Source organism: Vulpes lagopus, chromosome 5, assembly GCF_018345385.1.
Source record: "Vulpes lagopus strain Blue_001 chromosome 5, ASM1834538v1, whole genome shotgun sequence".
NCBI lineage: Eukaryota > Metazoa > Chordata > Mammalia > Carnivora > Canidae > Vulpes > Vulpes lagopus.
In genome coordinates this window covers 39599318-39619653 of record NC_054828.1, presented here as the reverse complement: position 1 = coordinate 39619653, position 20336 = coordinate 39599318, and the positions used below count along the sequence as shown (strand labels likewise).

Below are 20336 nucleotides of genomic sequence, written 5' to 3'. Positions count from 1 at the left end.
TTATTTTTAGGAAACATATCCTGATATTTAAGAGTAAAATGTCTGCAGCTTACCTTCAAATGACTCAGGAAGAAATGTGTTATTTATATACATACACATGCACGTATGTATAAGAAAAAATAAAGCAAATATTAGCAATTGCTGAATCTAGGTGTTTTTAAAGTTTTTCTGCAGGGAGTCTGTTTCTCCCTCTGCCTCCCCTGCTCATGTTTCTCTCTCTCTCTCTCTCAAATCTTTAAAAAAAAAGTTGTGTTTTTTTTTTTTAAAGAAGTTTTGTGGCTATATTGAAACACAAGTTATGCTTCCATCACAGCAGATCTATTGCAGTGGTGACAATGAGACTTGTAACATTTTCTGCCAGGCTCAGGAGTAGACTGGAAAATTAATAATTATATATTTTAGATCATTTGCCAAAATAGCAATTCATGTGCTTCTTTCAATTTGACTTCTAGGGCACTAAAATAAATTGCTTGAAGAAATTGAATCCCAAAGATTACGGGGGGGGGGGGGGGCGGGGGTGCGGTTTTAAGCATGTCCATATTCGAGTGGAGATAAAGAAGCCCAACCAAAACAATTGTGGAATGACAGTGAACTGTGGTTTGAACAAAAGTTCTTCTTAAAAGGGCTATTTTGAAGGTTATGATTCTGACTTTGGAGGGACTAAGGTAATTGGCAGTGGAAGGAATTAACATGTGGAATTCCTTAAAAATTGACTTTAAAAATAATAAAAATAAAGTTTCATAAAAAGTCTGGAGGCATAGCAACTTGCATTTGCTAGCAGGAAGGAGAACAGATTATGGGCACATCCCCCTCTAAGGATATTTGCTGTAATTTTCATATAACACTTCTACTTACACCTCACTGGCCAGAACTTAGAGGACATCTACCTGCAAAGGAAGCTAGGCTTATACACTCTATTCTTGGGAGCAGTGTGTACATCTAAAATTGGGAGTATTATACTAAAAAATGGAAAAGTAATGGTTCACCAAAAGTTTCTGCTATCACACCTATGGGGGTTCTTTTTGAAAAAAATTTTTTTTAATTTTATTTATTCATGAGAGACAGAGAGAGAGAGAGAGAGGCAGAGGGAGAAGCAGACATCATGTAGGGAGCCCGATGTGGGACTTGATCCCAGGTCTCCAGGATCACGCCCTGGGCTGAAGGTGGTGCTAAACCGCAGAGGCACCCGGGCTGTCCTGAAAAAACTTTCTGATGATGATATTCAGCCATTCAAGACGTGAACAAAAAAAATCAGAACTGGAGAAGTCATGGTAAACAAAATGGGAGGTGAGCTTTAAATCAATTTAATCATTCTTTGTTTCACTTAAATATTTTTTTCTTTTTTTGTTAACTCAGGTAAAATTAATTGATACCTTTTTATTTTTAAAAAGCTGATCTAATATGATCCCATTCTCATGAAATTATTTCTGTGCATTCAACCATCTGGCCCTAAATCTAACTGTATATGTTTAAAGATATTACAGTTCCCTAAAACCTAACTGGTTATTTCTAGAAAACTGAGATTTAGAACAATTTATTGCTTTCTTCTTTGTATCTTTTTGATGGTTCAGAAATGTTTGAAATGAGCAAATACCATTTTTAGTAGAATAATAAATCATTGCTCTTAAAAATATGTGTTGATAATATATTGTATTTTTATTGGAATAATATTTGGAGTCATTAGGACATACTTTTTGGTTGATCCATCCACACCTTCTTAAGTGGCAAGATCAAGGCCTGTCAAATCATTGAACAGACTTAGGACATATGAGTGTAGCTATTTAAACCACAATCTTCTCTATAAAAGCTAACCAATTCATTTAGAGCTAGATCGTGCAGCCTTGACCTCATTAGCAATGAACTACTAAAAACTGACAATAATATTTTACCAGCTATCACCTAATGGGGTTAAATTCCACATTATTAACCAAGTAAAAGATTTAAAAATAGAACATTAAAAGATGCTCAACATCATTAACCACCACAAAACTGCAAATCAAAACCACAATGAGATACTACTTTATACCCATGGAATGGCTATAATCAAAAAGACAATTACAAGCTTCAGAGAGGATGTGAAGAAATTAAAACTCTCATACATTGCCAGTGAGGATGTAAATGGTGCAGCTGCTTTAGAAAACAATCTGGCAGTTCCTCAAAAAAGTTAAACAGTCACCATGTGGCCTAGCAATTCTACTTCTAGATATATACCAAGAGTCGTAACATCCAACCACATAAAAACCTGTACATGAAAGTTCATGGCAGCATTACTCATAATAGCCAAAAGGTGGAATCCAAATGTCCATCAATTGATGAATGAATAAATATATTTAACTATATATAATGGCATATTATTCCTCAATGAAAATGAATGAATTGCTGATACAAGCTACAACATGGATCCTTAAAAAATATTCTAGAAAAGGGGCACCTGGGTAGCTCAGTTAAGCATCCAACTCCTGATTTCAACTCAGGTCATAATCTTAGGGTCGTGGGCTCAAGTCCTGAGTCAGACTCTTCATTCATCAGGGAGTCTGCTTGAGATTCTCTTTCTCCCTCTCCCTCTCCCTCTCCCCCTCCTCCCCACTCTCTCTCTCTCTCTCTCTCTCTCTCTCTCTCTAGAATAAATCTTTTTAAAAAATATTCTAGACAAAAGAAACCAATCACAAAGGACCACACAAGGTATTTACAGATGGAATATTCAGAAGAGGCAAATCTATATAAATAGAAAGTAGACTAGTGGCTTTCTAGAGCAGAGAATGGGTAGGTGGGGGAAATGTGTGTGACTACTAATGGGTATGGACTTTTTGGGTGGGTGATAAAAATGTTCTAAAATTAGATTGTGATGCTAGTTGCACAACCCTGAATATACTAGAAACCATTGAACTGTATACTTTAAATGTGTGATTCCATAGTATGTAAATTCCAATAGGGCTAATAAAAATAAAATCAGTGTTTAACTTATTTTATGTGGTCGTTGCATGTTGATTTCCTGTATATTATACATAATAATGATTTTCATGTAATTCCTTAAGTATCATTCATTTTTAGAGAAAAAATTATTATTCATAGAGGAAAAGATTGATTTTTAAATTAAAGTTCATGGTTTTCATCTAGCATCCAGGACTTATCCTATGTTTAATGTTTTTATAGAAATATTAAACATTTTGGATAAACTATACATCACATTAGAATGTACAGAATGGTGGGGCTAAAAGAAATGGGCAATTATCCATCATTTGTGGAGAAAGTAACTTTTCAAGTGTTTTTCCCCACACTTTTCATTTTTTTAACAAAGGTTAAAGAGGAAGGCTCTTGAACTGTAATAGACACTACAGTCTAAGATCAAATCAATAGTTTCCACGATTTTTCATTAAAGGTAGAGTTTCTCTATATTCTCTATTCAATAAAGATAACATGAAAGAACTAGATCAGACAAGTAAGAAAAGACCTCTTTAATCCATGTTTGAAAAGAACTATTCTAAAAAGCATTCCCAGATATCCAGGGTCTGTCTTTCAAATGTAATTACCTACAGTTCTATGCAAAGTCTAACTTCCAGTCTAATTTAATTGCAGACCAACTTGCAATGTATAGACATCTATAATCTCAGCACACATTTGGTATTTCTTAGCCCAAACATGGGATCTGGTATAATTCCTTTTTTCTCCTCCTGGTAATAATTGTTATTGTGTTCCTTTCTAATAATGCCCCCATTGAAACTCCTACATGAGATCTCTAATCTCAAAGAGAAAAAAATGAAAAATTAGTCATATAACTAATAACATATGCCATACTTTCAGTACATTTTATTTTTTTAAGGTTTTATTTATTTTTAAGAGAGCACGAATAGTGGGGAGGAGCAGAGGGGAAGAGAGAGGCAGATTCCCAGCTAAGCAGGGAGGCCCGTGAGGGGCTTGATCCCAGGGCCTTGAGATCATGGCCTGACGCAAAGGCAGACACTTAAACAATTGAACCACCCAGGTGCCCTATTTCAGTACGTTTTAGGTTAATAGAGGTCACATCTGGTTGTGAGATGTGGATTACTGCATCTGACATCATTACATATTCTTCCTAAGTGGACAATATAGGCTAATGTTTCTTCTCTAAAATTTTTGCAGCATTTCCTAGTAAAAACAATGAGGGTTTTCCTATAGAAGATGTTAATTTGTATTCCAAAACTTTAAAGATGTGTGGCAATCTCAATGGTAGGTAGGTTCCTATGATGATAATGTATTACTTATTATTACTAACTACTACTTGTAGTAGTAGTAATAGTAGTAGTGGTGGTAGTAGTAGTAGTAGTAGTAGTAGTAGTAGTAGTAGTAGTAGTAGTAGTAGTTTTGTGCTACCATTAGTACACTTTCTGGAACATTGTTCAAGCTTACATGAAGGGGAAATTGCAATCATGTCTACATAAGAAACACAGGATTCTGGAGCCGGAAAATATCTTAAAGATACCTTAATTTTATTTGTAAAGAAGGCTCAGGTGACGGTGAGCAGTGAAGACCCCTAACAACTATACTGAATGCTTGTAGAGTCAAACAGATAACTCAGTACTGCTGTGGGGAGGAATTAATAAGGTTACACAGAAAGCATCAAGGAATAGTGTGATAGGGAAATCCTTTCAGTTCAGAAGATAAGGCTCTGGAGCCAGATTGCCTAAATTGTAATCCCTACTCTGCACTTAGTAGGCTTTTCGCCTTGGGCTGTTTACCTAACCTCTCTCAACCTCAGTTTCCTCATTAGTAAAATGGACATAATAGTATCTACCTCATAGGATCACTGTAAGGATTGAATGAGTTAAATATGTATATGGCACCCTGGAGCCCTATATGGGCTTTCCTTTTCCTTATGGAAAAAATATTTTGCAGGGTTATGGAGACATGCCCTCCTAGAATCCATCACCTCCCCCATCTCTCATAGGCCAGACTCCAGGTATCTGAGACACTGGAATTATTTACATAAATGGCCCTGAGGCCACTTGCAAGACTATCTTCTGAACTGCTCTGCCGGAATGTACTGTCCCAGATCAGAGGATGACCTGGAGGGACAGCTATCTGGGGAGTGAGAGAGCGTGTACCTGAAGCTTGGATGCATGGACTGAGTACCCACAAACTTGTGTTCAAGACCTCTCATGGGTGGAGTAGGAGGTGGGATGAGAAGAGAGGCAGCCTAGAGGCAGGGACAATTTCTCACACTGCCACATTCTGGCATGGGACTCTAGGGATTCTAAGAGCTTTGCATTTGAATCTGTCCTTCCAGGAGGTCAAATGTACCTTCACAAGGTACATTTGACAAGAGGAAAGAACATATTTGATAGGTTGCTTGATATCTAACTTTTAAGTGTGTAGACGTATGGAATGGACCTCTTTAGGATTCTTGCCTTGGCCTGATGAGTGTTAGGGGTAAGCCTGCTGCCTTGCTCACAGTAAGCATTCAATACATTTTCATTATTATTGTTGTTATTATTTTTAAAGATTTAATTTATTTACTCATTCATGAGAGACACACACAGAGAGGGAGAGACACAGGCAGAGGGAGAAGCAGGCTCCCTGTGGGGAACCCAACGTGGGACTCGATCCCAGGACCCCGGGATCACGCCCTGAGCTGAAGGCAAATGCTCAACCACTGAGCCACCCAGGTGTCCCATGATAACATTATTATTGTAAGTGACCCTTCTCACAAAGGTAGCAAAATAAAATATTTCCTTTCCCCCACTGGCCAGAGAGAATATAGTCTGCCAAGAGAACACTGACGTTCAAGCACTCAGGTTAGAGAATTTTAAAGGCCCAAACAGAGAAGCAAAACCACTTTTCAGGTTAGCAAGTACAACAGGGTGGTAAGCAAAGCCCTTTGCAAAGATCAACTGCCAGAAATTCCATACCAAACATGAACTCCGCATCAGCACTCGTACATGTGAGGAATAACTCCCAGGGAAGGTCTGTAAGACAAAGAAGCTACGCTCCCAGCACAGAGCTGCACAGGGTGAGGGTCCTTAAGACAGGAGGGTGACCAGCAGACCTGAGAGAAGAGGAAGCTAGACCCAAGTAGACCCAAGCCTGGAATATTCTCCTGGCCTCAGGCGCTAGGTGTGAGCACCAATTTCTCAATAAGGATGAGCTGGAAATAGAGCAAAAGGCTTCTTTTGTCCTTCACTATCTACTTCTATTATAGCAGAGAATGTGGGTCCAGGCATTTCAAACAGATAGATCCCTTTGTTATTTTTATAAAGTCCTGAATTTTAAAAAATGTTCTCAAGAAGATAGAATTTGATCCAATCCATTCCTCCCACCTCACACCTGCATAAATTTCAAATGGATCAGAAATATAAATGTAAAAAAAAAAAAAAATCAAAGTTCTGACTGAAAACATGAGTTAATTCATCTATAACCTGGAGAAGCATTTCTTTTTTCTTTTTTTTAAATTTATTTATTTGAGAGAGAGCAGAATGAGGGAGAACACAAGTGGGAGGGAAGGGCAGAGGGAGAGGTAGAAGCAGACCCCACGCTGAACAGGGAGCCCGATGCAGGGTTCAATCCTGGGACTCTGGGATCATGACCTGAGCTGAAGGCAGATGCTTAACCCACTGAGCTACCCAGGAGCCCCTGGGGAAACATTTCTAACCATGATGCAAAATCCAGAACTAAAAAGGGCAAAGATGGATACATTCAATTACCAAAAAAACTTTAGATTTTTTTGCAGAGAATATCACAAGAAAGTGAGAAGAAGGGACACCTGGGTGGCTCAGTGGTAGGTAAATATCTCTAATATTTTAGCTTGTTTCGATAAAAATAAGACCACTAACTCCATGGCAAAATGTGAGTAGGTAGTTCATAAGAAATAAAAGGGATTCTTAATCATGTGAAAAAAAGAAATGCTCAATATAAGAGAAAGGGAAATTAAAAACTACACAGATTTTAAAACACGTCAGATGATCAACTCCAGAGTCTTAACAACATCTTAGGACAAAAAGAATAAAATGGACATATCCCAGAGGATAGACTCTATAAAGTCAAAACATTTTTTTAAATGTTTTCAGTCATCATATTGGAGCATAATAATTAATGCTGTAGGGATACAATCAGCAAAATCCAGACTTCAGGCAATTCTCAAGGACAACCTGTTTTGATATTTTTAAAAAATCAATTACGAGAAATAAAAATGAGAGGTGAAGGGGAAACTGCTTATTCAAAGATAATTAACAGAAATACCAATCTCATGGAGCTTATTTGGATCCTGATTTGAACAAACTATTAAAAAAAAAAAAACCCACTATGAGATAACCATAGAAATGTGAGCACTGACTTAATATTTGATGACTTTTAAGATCTTGCTAACCTTTTGGGGTGTTTATAATGGCAGTGTGATTATGTTTTTTTTTTTAAAGAATCTTATCTTTTAGAGATACATGCCGAAATATTTATGAATGTAATGTTTTGAGGTCAGAATTTGCCTAATTCAATAAAAATAATCTGGAGAGGGTCCAGATAATCCGGGCGTCCCTCAAACATATAAAATGAAGAAGAAAAGAAGAAGAAGAAGAAGAAGAAGAAGAGAAGAAGAAGAAGAAGAAGAAGAAGAAGAAGAAGAAAGAAAAGAAAGAAGAAGAGAACGAAAGAAGAAAGAAAGAAAGAAAGAAAGAAAGAAAGAAAGAAAAGAAAAGAAAAGAAAAGAAAAGAAAAGAAAAGAAAAGAAAAGAAAAGAAAAGAAAAGAAAAGAAAAGAAAAGGAAGGGATCCCTGGGTGGCTCAGTGGTTTAGCGTCTGCCTTTGGTCCAGGGCGTGATCCTGGAGTCTTGGGATCAAATCCTGCATCGGGCTCCCTGCATGGAGCCTGCTTCTCCCTCTGCCTGTGTCTCTGCCTCTCTCTGTGTGTCTCTCATGAATAAATAAATAAAATTTTAAAAACAAAACACTATATTAAAAAAGAAAGAAAGAAAAGGAAAGGGAAGACAAAAAGGAAAGAAAAAAGAAAGGAAAGGAAAGGAAAAGAAAAAGAAAAAAGGAAAGGAAAAGAAAAGAAAGGAAAGGAAAGGGGAAGAAAAAGAAAAGAAAAGGGAAAAAGAAAAGGAAAGGGAAAAGAAAAGAAACGAAACGAAAAAAGAAGAGAAGAGAGAAGAGAAGAGAAGAGAAGAGAAGAGAAGAGAAGAGAAGAGAAGAGAAGAGAAGAGAAGAGTCTGGAGAGGAGAAGAAGAGAAGAGAAGAGAGAGAGAGAGAAGAGAGAGAGAGAGAGAGAGGAGAGAGAGAGAGAGAGAGAGAGAGAGAGAGAGGAGAGGAGAGGAGAGGAGAGGAGAGGAGAGGAGAGAAGAGGAGAGGAGGGGAGGGGAGGGGAGGGGAGAGGAGAGGAGAGGAGAGGAGAGGAGAGGAGAGGAGAGGAGAGGAGAGGAGAGGAGAGGAGAGGAGAGGAGAGGAGAGGAGAGGAGAGGAGAGGAGAGGAGAAGAGAAAAAAAGCAAAGCAAAGCAGAGCCCAAGGAGTGGGCTGGCCCCGCCCGGCCCGGCCCAGCGCCCCCCGCCCCCCTCCCGCGCCCCCCGCGCCCTCCCCCCTGCAGGCCCTGCCCACGTCTGGAGCCTCCCCTGCTGGGCCGCGGCGCCCTCACCTGGGGCTCCCTGGGTCGCAGGCGCCCCCCAGCCGCTCAAGAGGAGGAAGACCTCACTGGGCGGCGATGGCCGAGGGGATGCAGGCCGAAGGTCCCGCCCGGCGCCTTCCCCCTCCTCAGGCCGACTCCGAGGGCGGGCAGGAGTCCACCCGCCACGGTCAAGGCCCCGCAGAGCCCCCGGGTCGCCGAGCGCTGCGGCTGCAGGACACCGGCCGGGCCCGCCGCCCCCCAGGACCCCAGGGAGGGGGAGCCGCCCAGTGGGGGGAGGGGAGGCCCCGTCCCCTGGCCCAGGAGAGCTGAGGGAGCCTGCCCAGGGGGCACACAGCGGGCTGTCGCCCCTCTCCCCTGCGCAGAGCCTGGCCCCTCCGCTCGCTGCAGGATACCCCAGACCCCAGACCCCAGACCCCAGACCCTGGGCGACTGTCCAGTCAGGGGTAGCTGCCCGCCTCCTACTTGCCCACCCACACTCCCAATGTGGTACTGCCCTTGACCCCAATCCCATCCCAGTGCCCACCTCCAACCAGCCCAGCCTCCTGGGGGGTGGCCCCTGAAACTCATGCCCCCCACACACACTGCCACCAGGGCTGCTCCGGGATCTAGATGCCCTTTCCCAGGGGATGCCACCCAACCAGAGCCTCTATGATGTGTGGGTTACCCACTCCTGGATCCAGCTGCCTCCATCCCAGGCTGGCTACTCTCCTGGTGCAGCCTGCCAGGCTCCCAGGGCAGGGGCTGCTCTTCTCTCCTCCCTCTTCCTGCCACCACTGGCTTTTGGGGAACCAAGGCCAAGAGGACCAACGGGTGTGTGTGGCCACAGCAGCCTTGAAACAGCAGGCACCAGTGTGCTGAGTATCCGCGATGGTCATTGGCCTATGCCACAGGGGTTGTGGTCTGCGTAGACGGCCTGGCCCTGATGGTCACTCATGCTTCTCCTGCCCCCAAGAGGCAAGACTGCAAAGGGTGGGCACTTTGCTTGCAGTAGCCCCTTCAGGTCCCACTTTCTCCGTCCCTCTCTGTCTATCCTTCCTTCCATCCATCCATCACCATGTGTCACTTCCCCTCCCTGGCTCTGGGCTCAGGAAGGGAGAACCTAATGGCGGCTCCAGCCAGAAGTCCTGGGAATGAAGTAGCACCTTTTGGGGGGAAGGAAATAATGACCTTAGTTGGTTTTAGGGATGGTAGTGGGGAAGATAACAGGAGTAGACAAGAAAAGGAGTGGACAACAACAAAATAATAATAATTTAAAAATAAAAAGACTGAGTTAATCTTGGGAATATATTTGAAATAATGTCAAGGCCAGCATGAGAATCACCCTTCACCAAGACGGGCTGCATAATTTGCTTGGCCCAGGACAAAATGAAAATGCAAGGCCCCTGTGCCCAAATTGTGAAGAATTTCAGAGTACCTGGGTGGCTCAGGCAGGTAGGCATCTACCTTAGGGTCAGGTCATGACCTCAGCGTCCTGGGATGGAGCCCCATGTCAGGCTCCCTGCTCCCTGCTCCAGAGGAGTGTGCTTCTCCTCTCCCTCTGCCTCTCCTCCACCCTGCTCGTGCTGTCTCTCTCTCTCTCTCTCTCTCTCTCCCTCTCTCTCTCTCAAGCAAATAAATAAAATCTTTTTTATAAATTGTGAAGAATTTCAAGAGACTGACAGCAGAGCATTAAACCAAACTCATGACCCTCTGGACATGGGACCCTGTGTGACTGCACAGGTCACAGACCCACAAAACCAGCTGTATTTACTGAACTGTTAAAATCTTCAGGCCAAGGACAGAACACTTAACAGACAATTCTTCCAATTTTCACCACAGCCTTGCAAAAGTAATATTATTATCCTTATTTTGTGAGAGAGGACATAAAGGCATCAAGGGTAAAGAATCGATCCAAGTTCCCACAGCCTGGAAATGACAGAGCCGAACTTCAGGCTGAGGCCTGACTGCAAAGATATGTCTTCACCTGTGGCCTTCAAACTTATTAGTAAAAATTTTTGAGTGAATACATCAATGTATGTGGAAACATAGAAAAATAAATTATACGCATATACTACTATATTTATAAATTATGTACCTTATAAAGCATGAAAAACAAACACATTTAAAAGATGCCATAAATAGAAATTCTAATATTTTCTGGCCATACCTCAGCCAATTGCCTTTCACAGTTCCCTGTAGTTCCCAGTGGTTAAGGCTGCCCTTGACCCAGACTAAATTAGAGTTAATAGTACTCAAGATGTTAACTTTCCTATGAAGTGTGAACATTTTATTTTATTTTTTAAAAGATTTTATTTATTTATTCATGACAGACACAGAGAGAGGCAGAGACACAGGCAGAGAGAGAAGCAGGCTCCGTGCAGGGAGCCCGACATGGGACTCGATCCTGGGTCTCCAGATTACACCCCAGGCTGAAGGCAGTGCTAAACCGCTGAGCCACTGGGGCTGCCCAAGTGTGAATATTTTAATAAGATATTCTTATTCTCAAAAAGGGGATTGCTGGGAAACCTGGGTGGCTCAGATTTGGGCACCTGCCTTCAGCTCAGGTGGTGACCCAGGGATCCGGAATCGAGTCCCGCATCAGGGTCCCTGCATCAGGCTCCCTGCATGGGGCCTGCTTCTCCCTCTGCCTATGTCTCTGCCTCTCTCTCTCTCAGTCTGTGTCTCTCATGAATGAATAAATAAATATTTTTAAAAAAGGGGGGGGGTTGCTCATAATGGAATTTTAGGTCCTGTGAAAATCAAGAGGCATTTACTTTATTAATCTCGGAGGCTGAGTTGGCAGGGAGAAATTGCATTTTATTCACTGATAAAACAAGCAGGCTGGGCCTGACCAAGATTTTTGGTGTATTCTGGGTCATCCACACAGTTAGGCAGCAAAGGCAGATTAGGGAACACAAGAAGGAAAACATTCCACCTGACAAATGTTTACTGGGGGCCTGTGACAGGCCAGAAACCTTGCTGGTGGCTAGGGATAGGGTGAGCCAGCCAGACAGGGGCTGCCCCCAAAGACCTAAGTGCGTTCGAAAGGCACAGAGCCTGGGGGCTCAGTCGGTTACGCATCTGCCTTCAGCGCAGGTCATGATCCCGGGGTCCTGGGATCGAGCCCCGCATCGTGTTGGGGGATCTCTGGTCGGCAGGGAGCCTACTTCTCCCTCTCCCTCTGCCTACAGCTTCCCCTGTTTGTGCTCCCTCTCTGTCAAATAAATAAAATCTTTAAAAGAAAATTAAAAAAAAAACAAAAAACAAAAGAACAGAGGGGCTCCGGGCCAAAAGAAATAACCTTGGAGAGAGAGGCAGTTTGTTGTCTCCCCCTGGCACATAAACCTTTAGATAGCAAAGACTGTACTTACAGGTGTATTTTATGAAAAAAATAGTTCACGTTAGAACTTGCTGAAAGATAGTTCAATGCTTTAGAACTTGATGAAAATCATAGCTTTTCCTTAAAAATGTTAGAATCCACTTTTTATGAGTCATATTTCTCTAGTCTATAGTGTAGTTTCTAGAACCTCTTGAAACGTTGGGATGCCACAAAGTCCACTACAAAATTTGTCCTTTAATTCTGCTTTTATGTCTTTGTACATTATAATCATCTGTGGTTGAATCATGCAGGTGCTAGAGATTGACAATCCCAAAATAAAGGAGATTTTTAAAACTCTTCCTCAAGATGGCGACAGAGGACCATGTCTTTAAAACAGGAATCTCGCTTGTATCCTAAGAGAACAACTCCGTGCTGTTTAAATACAATGAAAAATTCAAAATTTATTTTCTTACTAAATCTACAAGAAAAAAAAAGTGTAAATAAATGATATCTACAGAACTATATTTTTTCTAGTATCCTATTGGCTTAAAGGGTGAATTATATGGATAGATTGTTTGCTTTGTAAAAGTAGCACTAGGAAAAAAAGGATGGGAGTAGAAAGAAGAAAATTGGAATAGCAGATTAAATACTGAGATGGGTATGTCAACAACTCTTCAGATTCCTTTCTTTGGTTGCTATGGTAACTCCCAGGTTCATTTACTCAGCCCTTGTTTTAATAGAGCTCTGAAATCAGTGGAATGTTGGAGCTGCAGTCAGGCTGCCTGGTTCAAATCTTATCTCCACCATTTACTAGACATGTGACTCTCAGCAAGTGATTTAACATCTCTCTGTGTCTCAATTTCCTCATTTATAAAATGGGGGTGATGATTAACTGAGAATAAGCATGTAGAGCTCTTAGCACAGTATCTGGCACATACTATGTACCAATAAATCCAAACCATTATCATGGCCACAACTACGCCATCTACAAAGACTTCATCAAAATATTTTTTGTTTTAGGAAGAAGCATGGTTCTTGGTATTGGCCAATCCCAGGCAAAGGAGAAAATATTTTGGGGCTAGCCAGTATAACTTGAATATCAATCTGGCTCATTGCTTAAAATATCAAATTGTTAGTTTTTCATTTTGATCCAATCAAATAATTTGATCAGTGAATCACTCCATTCTGTTCAATCACCATTTAGAATCTTTAGTTTTTGCAGAAACAAACAATTACATAAAGCAAATTTACCCAGAAGGCCACATTTTTACCAACCTATTTCTTCTTTTAAGTAGGTTTTTGCATATGCAATCCATGTTTCTATTTCAGCATTTACTCTGCAATTACTAGAAGAAAGAGAATAAAAAAAAGTATCATTTCCCAAATTATACAACCTTCATGAACAAGTTTAATCTATTCATAGTTGCAGGGATGCTTGGTTTTATTTTACTACTATCTTCTTTTTGCCTTTCCTTCTTGATATTGCTAAGTTATCTCAGGGCTTAAGCAGTTCTTTGAACATTCATCCTCTCCACTGTCATTAATTTTTTTAATTGTCAAACTAATTTTCCATATTAACAGCCAATATGCCTGCTCTCAGCTGGCCAAGATTCAGTTGGTCTGTTGATTTAGTTGATCTGTTTTGTTTTTCCTTCTAACCAATTCAATTTATCTACAAAATCCCAATTGTCTTGCTAGCATTCCTCCACTAATTAATTGTGTATCCTGTACCCAGCATTGTCTTTTGAATGTGAATGCTTTGCTTCTGATAACATCCTTTCTCCTTTTTTTTTTTTTTCTATTTACTATTTGTGAGACTCAAGCCCTTTGGTAGCAATGACCACCGACACTGTATCATCCAGCCCCACTCATGTCTCCCTGCTTCAGCCTGAAGGCAGAAATTGCAGAGAAATATGGAGCCAGAGGCAGAGATCCTCTTAAGAATCCTGGGCCAGGAGAGTCAAAAGGACACATAGATTAAGCGTGTCTCCCACTAGCTGGATAAATTGACACTTTCTCAAAATTATGCTGCAGTTTACACATTTTACTTTTCTAACATCTTTGAGAGATGTTTTTTAAAGTTAGAGAAACTTTACTTGTGTGACCTCTGGCACTATTTCCATGTTTCACTTGCTTCCTATTTGTGACTTTATCAGAGGGAAATAAGCCCATCCTTTCAAACAAAATATTAGAAACATGGTGTGACAGTCTATTACTTTAGTGCCCCCAGTTTAACACTTCCTGGTATTCTTGCCCTGTTGTATTCAAGTCTGGCCTTGCCCACATGACTGGCTTTGGCCAATAAGACATTAGTAAGTACCTGCGGTGGGTGGGGTGGGTGGGGGTGCTGTTTTCTTGGAAGGCTTCAGCTTAGAGCTAGATCCCTGAAAGGCAAAGTGAGGGGAAACCACAGAAGCCATCTGGATGTTCCACTTCCAACCAAGCTGTCAACGGAATACAACAGCGAAAGTGACTTCAGCCACATAACATGGGGCAGAAGTTCCTCCCAATGGAGCAGAGTCAACCCACAGAACCATGAGAAGTAACATGTTGTTTAGCTACTTGGCTTGGGGTAGTTGGTACACAGTGATAGGGAGCTGAAATGCATGGTAACAAATTACCTTCTTAATTACACGGGTGTTTACCTTAGATTTCCTCTCAGGGAAGCATCACTGTGCACATATTTCATTCTGATAAAAATTCAGCTCTAAATTTATATCCAACTGAAATGTCAGAATAATGCCTGACACCCTGCAGTGTGCTTTGGCCCTTGAGCTATTTAAAAACATGTCACCCAGTGCAGCCCTGTCCTCCCTGACATCTCTACCAGGAAGCCCGGCTGGCTGGCGCTCTAGGCATTGCAAATCTTTTTTTGGAAAATGCTGACAGATTGTTTCACAGAATATTGCCATAGGACCATGTCACTGAATATTGAGTTGCCTTCATGGTAGCAGATTTCTGCAGAGATGGGGCTTATCTTTTTAGACTTCTATGCTTCCAAAATTTCCTTTTTTGTTAAGATGTGAATTTACTGGGACGCCTGGGTGGCTCAGTGGTTGAGCGCCTGCTGTTGGCTCAGGTCATGATCCTGGGGTCCTGGGATCGAGTCCCACATCGGGCTCCCCAGAGGGAGCCTGCTTCTCCCTCTGCCTATGTCTCTGGCTCTCTCTCTCTGTGTCTCTCACGAATACATAAATAAAATCTTTTTAAAAATGTAAATGTATTAAAGGTGATTGGGAAGCCATAGAAAACTAAAAAGGGAAGTTTACCTACAAAAAAAAAGTATGAACATTGCGGCGCCTGGGTGGCTCAGCGGTTTAGCACCTGCCTTCGGCCCAGGGCGTGATCCTGGGGTCCCAGGATCGAGTCCCACGTCAGGCTCCCTGCATGGAGCCTGCTTCTCCCTCTGCCTGTGTCTCTGCCTCTCTCTGTGTGTCTCTCATGAATAAATAAAAAAAAAAGTATGAACATTGGCAGTGGACTAGTTGAATACACTCCAGCAGGTCCACACAATGGTGCACTATGTACTGATAAAACAATGAACAAATTCTGCAGTACTGACATGGAAAGTGCTCCTGGATACAGCAGTAAATGGAAAAAAAAAAAAAAAACAAGTTTCAGATCAGCATGTATGGTATGCTACCCTTTGGGCTACAAGGGAGAGCAATCTCTATTTGTATTTGCGTGTATGCATAATATATTTTAAAACCTAAGAACAGGAGTAGGAAACTGACACTAGGGGAATAAATAAACCCAAGAAGGAAACTTTTCACTATATGCCTTTTTATATTTTCTGGGTTTTAAACCATATGAACGTACTATCTACTTAAAATATAAAGTTGGTTGTTTAAGTTTGGGAAGACGTGAACTAAAATATTAACAGTGATTGCCTCTGGGTGATAAGATTTCACATATTTTTGTGTTGTTACTTATTTGTATTTCCTATTTTTTCCACGCACAAAAAATTAATGTAATGTAAAAAGCAATATTTAAAAATTATCAAATAAAAAAACCCATTGATAGTATTATTTTTCTTTTTTTTTTTTTTAAAGATTTTATTTATTTATTCATGAGAAACACAGAGATGTGAGAGAGAGAGAGGCAGAGACACAGGCAGAGGGAGAAGCAGGCTCCATGCAGGGAGCCCGATGTGGGACTTGATCCCGGGACTCCAGGATCACAGCCTGGGCCGAAGGCAGGGGCTAAACCGCTGAGCCACCCAGGGATCCCTAGTATTATTTTTCTATGCATAAACTTCGTAATCACAAATACGTACAATCTAGTATCCCTTATCTGAATATGCCAAGGTTTACATAATCATTTCCCTACAGCTGAACACTTGGATGTTTTTTATTGTATCCTTTCATGAATAATTTTGTTTGTACAAGAAGTTTTCCATATGTACAATAGATCCTCAAAAGTGAAATTCTGTTTCAAACAGTATAAATATTTTCAGAAGCCTGATATGTACTGTCTAAAAGTTTTCCAAAAGGATTGTTCCCAGTAGAAATTTATGAGAACTCCAGGTTCATTAAACTATCACTAGCATTGATTAATATTTTCAAAATATTTGCTAATAGGCAATTTTCAAACTCTTTATAATTGTCTTTACATTTCTTTCGCAACTAATGAAAATGAAAATTTTTCTATTTATGTGCCAACCAGTCTAATTCCCCCTAAAATTTTTTTCAAGTTCTTTGCTGATATTGGGATTTTAGAGGGCTTTCTTTGTTTGCAAGTTTTTAAGTATATTTTAGTTATTAGCAAGTGTTAGACACCTTATCTTTCCTTTTCATTAGAAATGTTTTTCCTCTGTCACCTGCATTTTGTTTTATTTTATTGCATGTAGAGTATTAGGTTTTTGTTTATTCATATCTAGTATATATGCTTTGACAGAAGAAGAGTACATTGTACTCCTCTAAAGAAGTATCACTTATATTTTCTTCTAATTTTATATATATATTTTTAATTTTTTTTAATTTTATATATTTTGATTAAAAATTTTATTTATTTAGAATTAATCTGTGTGCAATGTTAGAAGACTTGAATAGATACTTTTAAGGCTATCGAAATTCCTTAATAGAATTTTTTGAATAATCTTTCCTTTTCCTATTGATCTTGTGGCCTTCCCTATAATATTTCTGGTTCTTATGCATGATAGCATCCGTTTTTATAATAGTTACTAATGTTCCACTGATTTACATCAGTATCACACTCTTTGCTAAAGTTTGAGAACATCTTTTCACAAATAGTAGTGCTCAAACCCATCAGGATCATCAGGATCATTTCTTTGACACCATCTCTTAACTTGATGTTAATTCATCATCTTCTTCAGGTAAATAATTTTATCTTTCAAAAATTTTCCATGGTTTTTGTTGGAAATTTGTCAAACATATTAATTTATTTGAGTAGAAATTGGGTTGGTTTTGTGTGTGTGTTTAATAATCTTTCTTTTAGGGGTGCCTGTGGCTCAGTCAGTTATACATCTGCCTTTAACTCAGGTCATGATCTCAGGGTCCTCAGGATAGAGCCCCATGTTGGGCTCCCTGCTCAGTGGGGGAATCTGCTTCTCCCTCTCCCTCTGTCCTTCCACCACGCATCCACCCACCTCTGCTACTTGTGCTTTCTCTCTCTCCAAAATAAATACAAATATATTTTTTTTAATTCTCTCTCCCTCAATTTCTGCTCCTTACCCCCTGCTTGCACTCTCTTGCTGTCTCTCAAATAAACAAACAAATAAAATTCTTGATTCCAAAAGGAACATGGTTCTTCTTTTCATTTAGTCAGGACTTCCTGAAGCTCATTACCATTTTCATTTGTTAATTTGATTGGTTGGTTGGGTTTCTTCTCACAAGTCACCCATATTTCACATTAGAAGTATTCCTTGGTATTTTATGGGTTTTGTTTTGTGAAGGGCTCTCTTTCTGTTATGTTTTTCTAACCAATTATTCCTTATATGGAGGAATGTTAGAGATTATATATTTACCTTGAATCTGGTCCTTTTGGTGGCTCTATTATTATCCTGGAAAACAATTTCCAGCTTAGTTTTTCTGGGAATACAAGTTGTTTTGACACTTAAATTGGCCTGAAACTGTTAATTCAGGGGGAGAAATCATTAGTGGTACCACAATGGCCAATCAACAGGGTAAACGGGGTAATCTGAATGTTTACTTCCCTTCAATTTTACTGTTTTGTGGACACAGCCTGTTTTAGGGATGTTACCATGGAACTTTGTAAAAATAGAAATGTGAATGAATGCTGATGAATTACAAGTACAGGAATAATCCCTGATTTAGACATGAGCAGCGCACTCAGCTAACTCTCACTCTGTTTTGACAATTGCAGGTGAGGAGAGGTGAGAATCCTAAAATAGAAAGGAAATTAAAGAAATCAGCAGAATGGCTGAATCAGTGGTTGGTTTTAATTACCTGCCCCAATGTCTGAGCCTGTTCCATATTTAATTGGTTCTGCCTACCATCTTTGTTCAGATAAAGAGTCCTAAGAGAATTGGGAAGACATGGAGATTTGTCACTTGGTGCTGCCACAGAGGTACCCATATTGCCTTCCCTCTATCTTGGCCAAGAAGTGAGGTCATTCTTTGTCCTCTTCATTGCAAGTCTCCTTTAGATACACATGGACCTGGGCTCTGGTTCCCTTTGTCTTATCCCGAGAGCCAACTCTGGTGGGCAAAGCCACCTTGCCCAAGCTCCTAACTATGATGATGGGAAGCCGGGCACTCTGCTCCATGAAGAAGACCCATAGGGAGAACAAGGGATAAAAACACTGAGAGAAGAGTTGGTGGGGGGGGGGGGGGTTAGAAAGCTTGGTATGGACTGACAGATGTCTTAAGGGGAAAATTAAGAACTGTATAAAATTCCCTCTGTATTCTGTGTATGCTCCAGCATCGAAATATCCAACTTTCTCTCAGATAATGGCTGCAGCCCCCTTCCTGTTAAAGATGTGGTTGATCAGAGTTACCTAACAATGCACATCTCCACCCTGCAGACAAAGGTGAAGAGAAAGGACTTAACATGTAAACCACCTGCATTTGTTGAACACCTGTTGCTCAGTTAAGATCGGTGAGAGGAAAGTCAAGATGGGGTCGCAATTTAGCAGAGGATGAATGTTCAAGTAGTGCACACAAGCTAGAAGGAATATTTCCACTGAGCAGTGTCGGTAACATGTTCAGAATTTCAAAGCAATATAGCTAGTAAAGAGCCAAGGGAAATGGCTTGGCCCTAAGAAGCAGCAGGAAAATGATAGAAAAGGTCATTTTGTGGGAAGCCTGGGTGGCTCAGTTGGTTAAGCATCTGCCTTCAGTTCAAGTCATGATCCCAAAGGTCCTGGGATCAAGCCCCATATCCGACTCTCTCCTCTGCAGGGAATCTGCTTTTCCCTCTCCCTCTGCCTGCCACTCCCCATGCTTGTGCTCTGTCAAATTAATAAAATCTCTTTTTAAAAAAGAAAGAAAAAAGTCATTTTTTACAATAGTAAATTACAAATACCCCCAAAGGATACAAAAATACAGATCCATACACCATGATGTTTATAGCAGTATTATCTACAATAGCCAAACTACGGAGACAGCCCAAATGTCCATCAATTGATAAATGGATAAAGAAGATGTGGTGTATATTCTATAGAATACTACTCAGCCCTCAAAAGAATGAAATCTTGCCATTTGCAATGACATGGACAGAGCTAGAATGTATTACGTTAAGTGAAATAAGTCAGTCAGAGCAAGACAAGTACCATATGATTTTACTCATATGTGGAATTTAATAAACTAAACAGGTGTACATATAGAAGGGGGAAACAGAGGAGAGAAGTAAACCATAGGCAACTCTTTAAAAAAATATATTTTATTTATTCATGACAGTCACAGAGAGAGGCAGAGACACAGGCAGAGGGAGAAGCAGGTTCCATGCAGGGAGCCCAACGTGGGACTCAATCCCGGGTCCCCAGGATCACACCCTGGGCTGAAGGCAGGCACTAAACTGCTGAGCTACCAGGGCCATCTTCCATAGGCAACTCTTAATGTCAGGTAAAAAACTGAGGGTTGGTGGAGGGAGGTGGGTGGAGGATGGGCTAGATGGGTGATGGGCATTAAGGAGGGCACGTGTTGGGATGAGCACTGGGTGTTGTTATGTAAGTGATGAATCACTGAATTCTATTCCTGAAAGCAATATTGCACTGTGTATTAACTAAGTGGAATTTATTTATTTATTTATTTATTTATTTTTTATTTTTATTTTTTTAACTAAGTGGAATTTAAATAAAAATTTAAGGGACACCTGGGTGGCTTAGTGGTTAAGTGCCTGCCTTCAGCCCAGGGCATGATCCTGGAGTCCTGGGATCAAGTCCCGCATCGGGCTCCCTGCATGGAGCCTGCTTCTCCCTTTGCCTATGTCTCTGCTTCTCCTCTCTGTGTCTCTCATGAATAAATAAATA

The 20336-nt window shown here is 40.7% G+C and overlaps 1 non-coding gene across 1 annotated transcript; it reads left to right on the top strand.

Moving 5' to 3' along the window:
• The first annotated feature begins 223 nt into the window (after positions 1-223).
• On the top strand, positions 224-353 carry LOC121492291. Its single transcript, XR_005988187.1, has one exon. It is a non-coding gene; the product is annotated as a small nucleolar RNA SNORA1 (small nucleolar RNA).
• The last annotated feature ends 19983 nt before the right edge of the window (positions 354-20336 follow it).